We start from the raw sequence: 13,546 nt of genomic DNA on the forward strand, positions 1-13,546 counted from the left end.
GTCAACCAGGAATGCCTAGCATAGCCTGGAGAAGAGGAAAGTATGGGCAAAAACCAGTAACACATACCTCCCCCAAAACCAAACACAGTCATACACAACCAGTAGCTTTTGGAGATGAATCTAACCAATGTGCCATATCCACATGGAAGGAAATGGTAGAATTGGAGGATGCCTTGTCCAGTGCTCCCATTTAGGTTAGTAATTGGGGTCCCAAATGATCATAATTTCCCCTCGTAACTTGTATCCTTTGTATTAGAAAGGCTGAACTACTGCTTATAACTGTTACTCAGGCTGAGGTGCATTAAAAAGCTTAGAGTGAAAGGGCATCAGAAATCAAGAAACCTGACTTTTATTCTCTGCATTTGTCAAAGGTCATAACAACAGGGTTATTCTGTACTCAGGCTACTAAAAGGACACAGAAAAAATTAGTTCCATAGTTGTGAATGACTGATTACTCTCCTTGGTTTCTAATTTTGTGTCAGCAAATATCTCAGTTTCCGGTCTTAAGGTGGCAAAATAAATCATGATATAATTATACCTTGTCAGTGTTTCAGTGGAAAAAAATGCATGAATTTATTATTTCTGAACAGCAGTCTTATAATAACAGAAGCCTGAGGTTTACCAAATTAAACAAACAAATTAACTTCTATCCATGCATTTGAGTCCAGATTAAAAGGACTAAACTCAGATTTTAAAACTGACCTGCCTCATTCTGGAAGAGGAGCAGGCTACTGCTTATAGACACAAGGATCATGCAGCAGAATAAGCACTTGTAAGTTTGGAAGGCAGCTAGTTTCAAGCTATCAAATACATCAAGCCAAACTGTACATTGAAGCATTGTATCTACTGTCAATAAATATTAATTATTTTAAACGATTAAAGAATTTGTAAAATTCTTTTGTAAAGCCAATACTTGGAACTCAAGGTAGTGAATTTATGCTGTAAGCTACCTGATTTTTGGCTGTCAGGCTAAAAACCTGTCTGGAGAGAAGTGAAAGGCTGAGATTCATTAGAATTCCAGAGCAAGACTGCCATGACAGATTGGACATAAACCCTGCGAAAGAAGAGAAAATCACTTAATGGTATGTGATAATTCTGCATGTTTCTAGTTAGAAAAGTAATTTCCTTGTAACCTCATCACTGTGTAGCTCCAGAGATGCCTTCCTCTTCTTTTCTTTTTCTTAGGCACACAGGTAGCGTGAATAAATAGGAGCTAGCCTCAGCCTGTGTGTAGAAGCAGAAAAGTGCAATTTGGAAAAGCTGAATTAGCTTAATCACTTTTGATTTACCCAAGCAAAAGCATGAAGACTTGATCCTGAATTCATCCTCAGATGCAAGAGGCCAAAAATTCCCTTGATCACTTTCCTACTCACCCTGTTGCTAGAAAAACTGGGCCTTATTCAACAGCTATGACAGATAGTAAGCTAGCTATCTGAGTTAATGCATAGTCACTCAGTAAGAACAGGACTCTGCTTGGCAGGAATCATGACCCAGACCCATAACAGCACTTAATGTCACCAGTCACCTAAATTTACTGTGATAAATGGAATATTTCATTGGGTCCTTAATGATTTCTATTATGAGAGTATAAAAGGCAGGGACCTGAAAAACCTAAATCTCACATCACTGCTATTTGAATAATAGCTCTGCTCCCTGTTTGCCTGGCAGGCAGGGTGAGGTGCACAGAGCAGCACATGGCAAGCCCTCGCCACATTTCTTTTCGCTAACTCATTTTAATCAAGCAACACTTGACCTGGGAGACATTCATGTTACATCTGGCATATCATCAGAAAGCAAAGGGAACTGCAGCTTGATGAAGCTGGAGTCCATGCTCCATGCTTGCTCTGCACAGCGAGCAGTCTCTCAATATGGATTACTTTCAGCCTTCTAGTCATCTAATTTTTTTCTCTTTTGAGTCTGAATTATCTACCAATACCTTTTTTTTAGCAATGGAAACTCATTTTAATCACTCTGCTTCCTAATCTCATTGCAATTTCAGCATTCAAGAATAAAAGGGTCTAAAATTACATTAAACTTGTCAGGACACATTGGGAAATGCTGTTTTAAACATCAGATAGCAACCTGAGCCATAAACTCAGAACAATGGACTTTACTAACCAGGTAAAGAAAAGAGACTTAATTTCAAATTACCTGATTTAAAAAGACACTCAGCTGTAGTCTTCCCATAATCACCAGACTAATTCTTCAAGGACTCAGTTCAGTTAAAGTATGTCATCTACCTAATGTGATTTCTGATGTACTTTATTTTTTGCTCATTTCAAAGATATGGGATCGTCAGACTGTATTTTTGGGTGAGATTCTTACTACCTACCACTGATGCTCTCCGAATGCCCAATTCATTGTAGTGCACTCTGAAAAATTCCTATTTATCCAAGGCTTTTGAAACTCCAATAATCTCTGAAAACTGTTGGATTTTGGCGATTGGCCTCCATATTCAAACGGTTCCCCAAATATCAATTCCTTCCTGTTTGCTTCAAAACGACATGTTTTGACAAAGACTGCCAATTTCAGAGCACCAACAATGATGTAATTATTATCATCTAAATCATTAATAGAATTGCTCAGGTAGTGGTCAGGCTGCTGCAGTCACTCTGGGTTAGAAGACTGCTACGATTCATTATGGCTTTCTACTAAATCAATTAAAAGTTCTATAAAATGTATCTACACAGATTTAAAGCTAAGTGGTGACTGATGCGTGAATGGCTTTAACCTGAGGTTAACATTAAATGAAAAACAAAGGTAAATGGAACTGCATTTGAATGGACAGTAATGACAAGAAATAAAAGTTTACTATGTGGAAAAGCAATTTTAGAACAAAATTGTGTATTAAGAGATACTGAATATTGGAGGATATTAAAAAAAATTTAACACAAGCCACTGGTAGGTAATGTAATTTTGTAGAAAAGCCACAGTGAATTGAAAGAGTTCATAAAGTGGAAAATAGAAGATTAAAATAATGAAATTTTGACACCAGAAGATATTTTAAAGCTGTGATTGGGATAAGGCAATCCCATTATCGAGATTATCTGATGTTATTAAGGGAAATAGCTACGAACATTTCAGAGAGTGGCTTAGATGCTGTGAATAAGTACATCACTGGCTGTGAAAAAAAAAAGGCCAGGATGTGGAAATCCATCCCTTAGTCTTTGCAGCAAGTCAGAACGCTGAAAATAGCTTAGTTGGAGTGACACTAAAACTCTTATATACATGTAAGGATGGGAGATAAGAGTTTTGCAAACATGACTGCTATAGAAACCAATCCCATTGACTGCAGAGGATTCCCAAGGCAAGGCACAGAATTATTCCTCCCCAGAGCAGTGTTTCATAAACATTCTGGTGACCAAAAGACTTGCTAGTAGATGAATCTGAGGCCCATGATACTCAGCACAAATGCTGTATTGAATGAAGGTTCCTTCTATAGAATATCCCACTGAAAAGCAAAATTTTATCCCAAACTGATGTCTTTATTGCCACTGAAAGCAGTCTTTTAATAAGAAGAAAGAGCTTTTATGACAACAGGTTTCTGGTTTACAAGCCAGGCTACTCAAGTGCCAGAGGAAAATGACTTCCCTGCTAATTCCTTCTTCACACTCAATATTTGTGAAAGAAAACAGAACCATGATTCACATACTGAGAAAAAGGAATTTCGTGACAGCGACCAGAACCATCTGTGCTTTCCTGAAAGTCTAGGACACCATCTCATCTTTCTTGTTTTTCTCACTTTGTTACTAAAGCACCAATGTTAATTCTACCATACTAGCCACTTCTATTTAGCTTTGTATTTCAGATAAGACTTATCACCTCATTTACACATCTGTGGCTAGCATTGGCAAAACATCTTCCTTGTCAATGCACATGCAAAGTCTGCAGCAAGCAGCATTGATCATTCTATTATCACTCTGTTATGCTTAATTTCCTCTTTATCTTTCAAGTCTAACTGTCGCACACAGAATCAATAGCGGTGGCAACACAAATTATCCTTGCCTTTGGCAGGCATGCTGCAGGTACATTGCGACATTGCTTTTGTGTTACCCCAGCACAACTGAGGACTCCTAAACTATTCAAAGAATCAAATTAACAAGTGCATGGCAAACTTTAAGGGCTCTGATAGGACTTTATAACAAGCAATTAACTGATGCAGCCAGACAGTTTGACAAAGCACTAGAATCTCTGCCAAGAGGGAGACTGCTGCAAGCATCAACCAGCTTCAGCATCCACCTGGGCAGCTCCTTGCCTCAGTTCTGCTCCAGACAGCAACAGGCAGGGCTCAAGTTTTCTTACCACGCTCCTAGTCGGACAAAGGGGGCAGCGCGACTGCAGTACAGAGAAGCAGGGATAGTCATTCAGTGTTCTCCACTCGGAATGAAAGAAGGAAGAGCAGGAAATGAAATACAAGAAACTTTGTGAAATGAAATTACACATTGATGAAAAAATATCCCCATCATACACATTATTTGCTTCTAATGCAAAGGTGGTTTTGGGAAGGAAGGTCCCAAGAGTTCCTCCTGACATTACCAGTAATTTCCTGGTGAAATCAGTGGTTGCAATTGGCTTTGGCTTAAAGGATGAAAAAGATGCTTTTCCTCTACTTTCTTTTTGGATCCAGGCAAACCACCAGCACTTGCCTCATCCAGAGCCCAATCCATCATCCTATGGCCCAAGAAATTAAATTACTGAACACACTGGGATTATAAGAAATGCCAATGAAAATATAAGTAAGTTGCATCAGCACGTTTTTTTCTGATACTTGAAGATCCTTTGAATCTTTGGCATTTCTAAACATCCCCAGGATTATCAGCAACTTGATTTCACAGTTTATCAACACAGTACCTTGCAAAATGTCCTGCAGAACAGCCATGCATAGCTAAGCAACTCTGCAAGCAGAACAGAAACTGAACAGCAGGTCAGAAGCACAATGTGACTCTTCTCTTGCTTTATGAAGCTTTTGTCCCTCTGTGTTGGCTAAGGCCCAAAGCGATGGAAGTTTGCTTCCCATAGAAGGACAGGTACTACCTGCAGATGCTGCTTTCATATCTGTGTTGTAATCTGCAAGCTGGTGGCAAATAAGGGAATCTGCTCTATTCCAATATGAACCATCTCAAATAAGAATACTCCACAAGTTCCTTGCCACTAGAGCAGAACCTTCACTTGCAAACCTTAATGAACAAACAATTCCTTTTTAATTACCATCATTAATTAAGCTTTTTCGAACATTTTAACAATTTTTCTTAAGACACTGGCATTCCACAGATTAGCACATGCAAAATGCAATGCCCAAACTGCTGAGAGTACTCCATCCATCATTTACCACCTGTCCTGGGTTCAGCAGTAGCAGTCATGTTTCTCCTTCTTGGTAGCTGGTGCAGTGCAGTGTTTTGACTTTCGGCCTGGGAACAGAGCTGATAGCGATGTTTTGGTTTGGCCAAGGACTTTGTGAGCCTCATGCTCTGCCAGGGAGGAGGGGAGGCCAGGAGGAAGCAGAGACAGGACACCTGACCCAAACTGACCAAAGAGGTATTCCATACCACAGCACGTCATGACCAGGATGTAACTGGGAGTTAGCCGGAAGGGCTGGGAGACTGCAGGGTTGGAGGAGGTATCGGTCGGTCCTTGGTCGGGGCTGAGGGGGGCAAGTTATCGGTCGGCTGGTGGTGAGATGATGTATTCTCTTCCCTTGTTATTTCCTTTATCATTGTTATTATTGGTGGTAGCAGTAGTGATTTGTGTTATACCTTAGTTACTAAACTGTTCTTATCTCAACCCGTGGGAGTTGCATTCTTTTCGATTCTCCTTTCCATCCCTCCGGGAGTAGGGGGAGGGAAAGAAGGGGGGGAGTGAGTGAACAAGTTACCTGACTGGGTTTAAACCAGGACAGTTCTTTTTGGCGCCCAACGTGGGGCACGAAGGGGTTGAGATAAGGACAGATCTGACTGGATTGATAGTCACTTGTCACAATGCCGATTTATTGGCTCTCAGAGTTGTTCTTGTTGATCTCACAGCTTCAGAATGCTGTAACTTACGTAGAGCCGGTATTTGCTGTGTTGGCGTTTATCAAGTGTGGGGCTTGGGCTAAGGTTCTTGTCTCACTGTGCTTTATGGCAATGGCTTGTAATACGGGCGGGCTCCAGCAGCAGGGCGGGACGGACGTGGCCGTGGACTTGTACCTGGCCGTCCAGCTGCTCTTCACCGTCCTGGCCCTCACCCTGCTCTCCATCTTCGTGAGGCTGCGGGGAGCCGAGGGGGAGAGGCCCCGGGAGCCGGCGGCTGCTGAAGCGGCCCGGGAGAGAGGCCCCGGGGGGCAACCGGCGGCGGGAGCGGGGCCGGAGGCCGCGAGGGGACGGCTGCCGGTGGAGGAGGCCGGGGCGGTCGAGGAGCAGAAGGAAGCGGCTGCCGAGCAGAGGGAGAAGGCGGCGGAGGAGCCGAGCCCCGCGGAAGAGCCGAGCCCCACGGAAGAGCCGAGCCCCGCGGAAGAGCCGAGCCCCGCGGAGGAGCCGAGCCCAGCCCCGCGACGCCAAGAGCATCCCCCAGAAGCCGCCCGCCGAGCCCCAGGAGGATGCAGGAGACCAGGCAGCACTTCCCAGCAAGGCAGAGGAGGAAGAGCTGGGCTCAGGAAAAGAGAAGCTGGTGGTGGGAGAGCCGGCAAGCACAGCAGCTACACCAGCCCCAGTGACAAGTACAGCAGCATCGTTTGAGAGTTCTGAAGGTTTTGAATGGCCTTTGGGTATCCCTGGGACCTGCCTGCTGATGTGATGGGGATCAGCATGTTGGCACACACACACAGACTGTGTTCTACCCACAACCATTTTGTCTGATCTCAAAAGTTAAGCAGAGTCAGGTTTGGGTCTTGTCTGAGGTTAGACAACAATTCAGGGGGACCAAGAGATTTTCCCCAAGGCTGGAGAGTCATGAGTGGCAGGGTGTGTGGGACAGTATGGGCAAGTATCTAGTCCACTGGGCCCCTCCAGTGCTTTGGAAGCATCGGAGATGGAAGGCAGCTGTATGGAGTCCCCAGCAACAAGCTGCAGAAACTGCTGAAGGGAACAGTGAATTATTTTGAGCCTGGTGGGCCCATGGCACTTCAGGCCATCAGAGCAGAGATGCAACACAGAGATGGACTCATGATCGAGGGGTGGACTTAGCAATGGACGCTATTGCCCAGGTTATTCACGAGTGTGAATACTGCACACAGTCTCTCCTGCTCTGAAAGACTGTTACAAGAGATGGAGCCTGGCATCATGGACCAGATGGACGCAGCAGCTTTATAGCTACTGGTCCATGCACTTAGATAAGAGTGATGGTATATTGAAAATGTGGGATCTGAGCATGACGTGAACGGTATGGAATAAGGGGTGGATAATGTCCTGCGTTCAGCAGTAGCAGTCATGTTTCTCCTTCTTGGTAGCTGGTGCAGTGCAGTGTTTTGACTTTCGGCCTGGGAACAGAACTGATAGCGATGTTTTGGTTTGGCCAAGGACTCTGTGAGCCTCATGCTCTGCCAGGAGGAAGGGAAGCCAGGAGGAAGCAGAGACAGGACACCTGACCCAAACTGACCAAAGAGGTATTCCATACCACAGCACGTCATGACCAGGATGTAACTGGGAGTTAGCCGGAAGGGCTGGGAGACTGCAGGGTTGGAGGAGGTATCGGTCGGTGCTTGGTCGGGGCTGGGGGGGGGCAAGTTATCGGTCGGCTGGTGCTGAGGTGTTGTATTCTCTTCCCTTGTTATTTCCTTTATCATTATTATCATTGGTGGTAGCAGTAGTGATTTGTGTTATACCTTAGTTACTAAACTGTTCTTATCTCAACCTGTGGGAGTTGCATTCTTTTCAATTCTCCTTTCCGTCCCTCCGGGAGTAGGGGGAGGGAAAGAAGGGGGGGAGTGAGTGAACGAGTTACCTGACTGGGTTTAAACCAGGACACCACCCTTAGTGCATCTCTTAGGTCCTGCCTTTACTTTATCTGGTCTATCTCCATACTATATACACAAGTTACATGAGCATTTGAGCATATTAATTAACAAGAGAACTTTTGCTTCATTTTTTCTCTGGCAAGGCCAGTTCAGTAAATTGCAGTGATAATTACAGGTACTCTGACTCAACTATTGTTTGTATTCCCTAGACTCTACTGGTGCAGATCTGAACAGAAGTGATAACTAAACCAGTCAGCATACATTACTAACTCTGCACTAACTTAATTGCAGCAGTCTTTGATTATGGGAAGCGCAGGAGAATAACCACTAGCTTTAGATGGAGTTTTATTCATGGCTAGCTGAATCATGAAATAACAATATGCACAAATAACATGTTGACAAGTATTGACTCACAAGCATTTATCACATTGTTTTCCAGTTCCAATTTATTTTCAAAACTGCCTCCTCTCAGTTTCTTTCTCTTACTTACATGACTATGTGACCCCACTCAAGTTATGTATTTTGACATCTGAAAGTGGGAAACTTATAGTACATAATCTTAACTCTTCCCCTAGCAGTCATGCATGCTCAGACAACTTTTAAAACAATACACTGTGTGAAGTTTTTCAGCCCACATAGCCTTAAGGCAGGGAAATGAAAGATGACCTCTTCATGTCCCTTTCAGGTTATGCTTCTAATGGACTTCTTCTATAGCTTGAGATAAAGTAAAAGTGTTTATAAGATAATGCAAGCAGAACTAGAAGAGTTGAATTCTACTGCCATGCAATTAGAGTGCTCTTGTGGTTTGATTTCTTCTTGAACTTGCTGGTTGTTTCATCCAATGGGCTATGACTAAGTGACCCTTTCAAAAACCTTCTGCTTGGCACAGGCTTCACATTTTTGCACAGAGCTAGACAAAAGACATCCATGCAACTGAAGATTATAGCAGCAGCCCTACATACACTTTTACAGATTGATATTGTATATTGTTATGCATTTTACTGCATAAATAAGCACTCACTATAGAATATGAAAGGAAATGTTCTGCATCGAAGAACTGAAAATACTCATGTACTATCAATGCAGTCTAAAAACAGGCAGCGTTTTGAGACCCAAGAAGAGACATGTTCTCTCACACACAGACAAGGGTAACTCTCATTTATCACATGCTCTGAACATCTTTATACAGTTTATAACAACACAAAGAACTAGTTCTTTCCAGTACTAGCCACCCATATTACTGATACAAGGGAAAATTAGATCAAGATGTTAAAACCTAGTCTTTATCATATCTGTTAGGAAAAAGCCCGAAAACATATTCCTAGCACTGCTTCACAGATATGACAACACACTGAATCCATGAGGAGCTGGATTCACAGCTTCCCATAGGAAATTCTTACTTAGAAATAGAAAAGAAGAAATTTGGATCAGTGGGTATCTTTTCACAGCCATGACACTTTCCCTGCTCTGAGAGTCTTCTTTATCTTAGCAGAGACTTAAGTCCAGTGTGTTAGGACCAATATGCTGTTAAGTTCACATGAGGAGACCTTGTTGCATTATGATGAATAGAGACAGAACAGCACTGACATAATCTGAAACTAAGACATGAACTGATGAGGTGTGGCAGGATAAAAAGTTAACAGCATGTTTTAAGTATATGTGAGTGGGACTCATAAGGAGGAGTAAGAAAGTTATTTTACAGCATGGCTGAGGCAGACTGGAAGTCTGTGTGCAGCTCTGGTAGCCACGTTTGAAAGGATATTGAAAAACCATGAAATGATGGATGAGCTGTGTCTGGTACCTGAGGTTCTGTCTGGCTGTTGCATGGCAACAAGGGGTGCATGCTTCTGGGCCAGCTCTTGATCTCCAAGAAGTGCCTGTAAAGGGAACAGACCTGTGAGCTGCAATATTTCCTACAAACCCTCCTCCACTGTCTGACCCAGGATATGGGTTGTCACAGTCAGGCTCAGGAAAATGGTGACAAGTTTTCATTCCTCCTGCAGATAAACACACTCCAGGAATGTTATGCTGACATATTGCCTATAATTAAAGCAGGTTTGTTTTTTATTTTCCTTTGAAGCACTTCATATTGCCAGATATGATATACTTAAAGAAGTATTTATTTTTAACTAGTGGCATTTCTAGTTTGTCTGTGATGACAATTTTCTGTATTTTTTCTACTAAAGACATTTCAAGCCTTTCCTGAGGAAGAGAAGCAACCAAATCAAATGATGTTTTTTCCTCAGTTTTAGAAGAACAACAACAAAAAAATACAATCTCTTTTGTGCTATGAGCTTTTGCAGCATTGTAGAAAAAATGATAAATGTGTCTTCCACGCCACATTTAAAACTCGAGGAAATCTAAATCTCAAGGTTTACATTTAACACTACCATTCTGCCATTTTTTAAAAACTGATCTTCCCTTCCTGCAGCAGGAACAACAGGAATACATCTGCCTTTTACATTCCACCCTACCCTCTAGCCCATGCCTGAAAAGCTAAAAAAAAATAAATCAGTCTACTACACAGAGGCAACTGATTTGGTTTGTGTTGAGCGCCAGCAGCTTGAAAACTCAAAAATCCTAAGTCACACCCCAGAATCCATGTGACTGTCCCCAAACAAAACAGGTTTTTCTAAGAAAACCCAAATGATGCTCATGTCCACAAATGAATTTTCTGCCCCACTATCTGTTGAAAAGGATCCATGTGAGCCCCAGCCCACTGAGGTTCAGAGACCCCTTTGACTTCAGTGGTTTCTGGTGTGGATTTTTGTGAGAAAAATGCCTTCTTTTCTGATTCCTGCTCATTCTCACCCCAACCTGATCCAAGCTGGCCTAAGGGCAGGGACTGCACTACCATTAGCTGATGAGGATCTTGCCTTCACTTTATTAATGGGAGTGAGAAAAACAGACTGGGAGAAGATGATCACATTATAAAAGCTCTATCCCTTCAAAGAGACAAGTCTTGAGAGTTTGTTTACATGAGATGTAGTGATTGAATTTCACTTGACATGTCACAAGCATCCAGTCTGCTGGCCACAGAACAAAATGAATAATTTAGCAGGGAACTGCTCTATGCCAAGCAAACAGGTTGTAAAACAGTTCTGCACAAAACCTGGGGAACCAGCTGTCTAGATCTGAGGCACAGAACAGTATTTACTGCTTATGCATCATCCTGAATTGCTAACAACATAGCCCAAAAATTAGGAAAAGGATGATGAACACAGAATAATTCTTTTTTTGTTGTCCTTCATCAGAATACCTTTTAACACATGGACAACTACAGGGAACTGCAGGCATTGCTTTTAAGGTTGCTGACATTTAAAGAAGTGTGTAATAAAGCAGATCTATCTGGGGAATATCACAGTCTACGTACAACAGATGAGACAACTGCCAGTTTTCATGTGATGAGAGCACTGGCGCACAATTTGGGCAGAAAATGAAGAAGTCATTCCAATGAGTAATTTGGGAAGCTAAATGTAGAGCCATGTCTGCCTGGATGGTGCAATTATAAAACCTTTCCTTTCCTATCATGACACTGAACAAATGAATGCTGGTTTTATTCACTCCTCAGTGGGTGGATTTTACAAAAGAGCTCAGCATTGACCGCATTGTGATCACGCTGGAATTGATGGAAATTTAACACCAGATTCATCCAGAGTACGAATTGGCTATCACTGCCCAAGGGGTCCGGTGTTACACATTCATACATTCTGCAAAGCCTTCATGATTACCTTGTCATTCAGAGTGGCCGCACATCCACATAATTGCTCCCTTTTCTGGCTTGGCTTCCCTGCTGGCTTCCATGGTTATCCATTTGTTTTCCAGGTGGCACGTCTGTCCATTTACAAATGACATCTTTCCCCTGGCTTTATACAGTTGGAACTGCAAGGATTTAATTTAAACTTCAATGAGAAAATATTTTGACTGTCCTTAGTCTAGGATATGTAGCTGTAAATTTGTGATCAATTGCCAAACTTTTAATTTAAAAACAGAGGGAAAAAGCATCTTAGTGGTGCAGACACTAAGAATTATCACCTACTCTCTTCCACACAGGAAGTATTTACAATTAAATACATCCAGGTTTGTCTATGTGAAGCACCAGAAATGCCAACGAATTCTTTAATAGATATTCAAGAAAATGTCATCCTTTAAATTTTCAGCAAATTCTGGACAGATTGTTAACATTCAAAAAGTAAGACATACCTACACTTAACTGCTCATCCAGAAAAAGGCAAGAAACGAAATAAAGGAATATTTCAGTATTGTGCATAAAACACTAAAACTGCGAAATCATTAAATTATCTTTGTGGAAAGAAATGAAGACTTCAGCAAACAAGTTGCGCATGGAGATACATTAAAAAGAGACAACAGCTGAAATTCAAACAAAAATGTGTAATTCTTAGAGCAGCGAAGCTCTTTTAATTGAATGACAACTATCATAAATGGAGTTAGAAGACTCAAGAACAACAGCACTGATGTCTCTCAGAAAACACTGACAATTAACAGTGATAATAATTTTACAGGAAAAAATGGTGAAATACATCGTACCATGTAGTTATAAGTCATAATTTGGATATAGTTTACAGCACTCAAACCTCAACAATTACTGGATGGAGATTTCCCCCTCAGCCCACTGGAGTCTGTAACCTCCAAAGCACTCCTCTCCCCACACCCCACACAGGATTTTAAACAAGAGTAAACCAACATAATTTGTGTCCTTTACTTAAGGCTGCTGTTCTAACCTTGTATTCAATTTAATTTCTGCTGTTCAAACTTTCCAGCAGAGATCAAATATTATCACCTCGTTTGTAGCCCAAACATCTCTGAGAGCACTTTCAGTGTTTAAACCAGAAACTGGCCAACATGTAATTAGTGTCTGGCACACTCTGTAACTCAGAAAAACTACTGAATACCTGAATACATTATTTAGGACTTACTGCCTATCCTTTGCTTAACTTGGGAGCATGAACAGTAACATCGCGTGGTCAAAGCCAAGTTCAAAATGGTTTGGTTACACCCTTAAACACAACAACAAGTGAAGTGGGTCAGATGTTAGTTTGACTTCCACTTTTGAACACCCAACAGCAATGCTGTAATATCATAGAATTATAGTATCATGGAAAGGTTTGGGTTAGAAAGGACCTTAAGATCATCCAGTTCCAACACACTGCCATGGGCAGGGATGCCTCACCCTAGACCATGTCGCCCAAGGAGGCTCTGTCCAACCTGGCCTTGAACACTGCTAAGGATGGAGCATTTACCACTTCTTTAGGCAACTTGTCGCGGTGCCTCGCCACCCTCACAGTAAAAAACTTCTTTAAATTTAACCTGAACTTCCCCTGTTTCAGTCTGAACCCATTTCCCCTTGTTCATCACTACAGTCCCTGATGAAGAGTCCCTCTCCAGCACCCTTGTTGGTGCCCTTCAGATACTGGAAGCTGCTCTGAGGTCTCCACACAGCTTCTCTTCTCTAGGCTCAACAGCCCCAATATTCTTGGCCTGTCTTCAGATGGGAGGTGCTGCAGCCCCCTTATCATCCCCATGGTCCTCCTCTGGACTTGCTCCAACAACTCCATGTCCTGCTTATGTTGACACCCCAATGTTTGCAAATAAAGC

At 42.2% G+C, this 13,546-nt stretch overlaps 1 protein-coding gene across 1 annotated transcript in view; it reads right to left on the bottom strand.

Moving 5' to 3' along the window:
- Positions 1-13,546, bottom strand: part of CDH13 (cadherin 13) — a 793,216-nt gene that overhangs the window by 6,180 nt on the left and 773,490 nt on the right. The window lies entirely within an intron of this gene.

This window comes from Pezoporus flaviventris, unplaced genomic scaffold (assembly GCF_033815535.1).
Source record: "Pezoporus flaviventris isolate CSIRO_AGI_PZ_B2104156 unplaced genomic scaffold, CSIRO_AGI_Pfla_v1 ptg000082l, whole genome shotgun sequence".
NCBI classification, from domain to species: domain Eukaryota; kingdom Metazoa; phylum Chordata; class Aves; order Psittaciformes; family Psittacidae; genus Pezoporus; species Pezoporus flaviventris.